This window comes from Frankliniella occidentalis, unplaced genomic scaffold, assembly GCF_000697945.3.
Source record: "Frankliniella occidentalis isolate FOCC.00 unplaced genomic scaffold, Focc_3.1 Scaffold46, whole genome shotgun sequence".
NCBI classification, from domain to species: Eukaryota; Metazoa; Arthropoda; class Insecta; order Thysanoptera; family Thripidae; genus Frankliniella; species Frankliniella occidentalis.
Window position 1 is genome coordinate 1,617,260 of NW_026267176.1, and position 1,037 is coordinate 1,618,296.

Genomic DNA, 1,037 nt, shown 5'->3' on the forward strand with positions numbered 1-1,037 from the left:
ATTTTTGTTTTAAGATTTCTTTTAATGATTCCTGCGAGTGGTGTACACTGTCAGTGAAGGCCCTCGGGCAGAGCCGGGCAGGCCGCAAAGCCGCGCGCAGAGCCGCGGGCAGAGCCAAGGGCTGAACCAGTGGTAGAGCCGAGGGCAGAGCTGCTGGCGACATAGCCATAGGCAGAGCACGTGCACACGCCTTGTGCCACTCTATAAACCGCTATAAACAATATTAATAGTCCAAGTATTTTCTCAGGGCATTTGAGGTCCATTGTGAATTACAATAGCCCATTTACAAATTAAAGTTTTTGACATAAAATTCACGTAAAACTAACAAAGTTTTGGGGGAAATTGACATCTTTTCGGTGACGTTTCCATCCATTTCATCAATATGACGTTTTGGTCACCATTCTTTGATACTTCGAAATGAACATTGTAATTTTGCTGTGAAGATTTAGTGTCATTAACGGGTTGCTAAAGAAAAGTCAAACATTCACTAAATATAGATAGACGTTTAAGAACTACCGAACTCTAGGAAACCGGCTTTTAACTGAAATTGAAGATTCAAAGCATGAAGTAATGACAAACAATAATACTCGATGTTCAAAAATCGTAGTTCAAACAATATGTTAAAATTAAATGTTCTTGTTAGTAAACGGAGTTGTCACATGTTAATGCAAACTGTCATCACAGGGTGCCGCAAGCTCAGCCGCCCCCAAAAGGAGCCTACTAGTAAACTATTAAATATCAATACAGTCTCATGAAATTCTCAAATCTCAAATATGTCTTTACAGTATTTGTAACCCACGAAATAGCCCGTACGTTACGTACCCAAGTGATTTCCACCTTGTCAGAGGTTGTCATCAACACAATCATACACAATCTGAAACAATGATTGTCTAGACACAATCACGTGTGTACACTTTATTTTTTTATTTTTTTGGCAGTTCCAGACCCCTCGGTTCACACTGATTTTTCTGAGTGAAGTACCCCTCAGCTACTTGTCGATGCCGCGCGACTCCCCTTCTTGCTGCCCGACCTTGCAG

General features: G+C 41.2%; 1 protein-coding gene across 1 annotated transcript in view; it reads right to left on the minus strand.

Annotated features, from left to right (window-relative positions):
• The window catches only part of LOC113201876 (uncharacterized), a 15,271-nt gene that overhangs the window by 2,460 nt on the left and 11,774 nt on the right, over positions 1–1,037 (minus strand). The gene's annotated exons all lie outside the window — the stretch shown is intronic.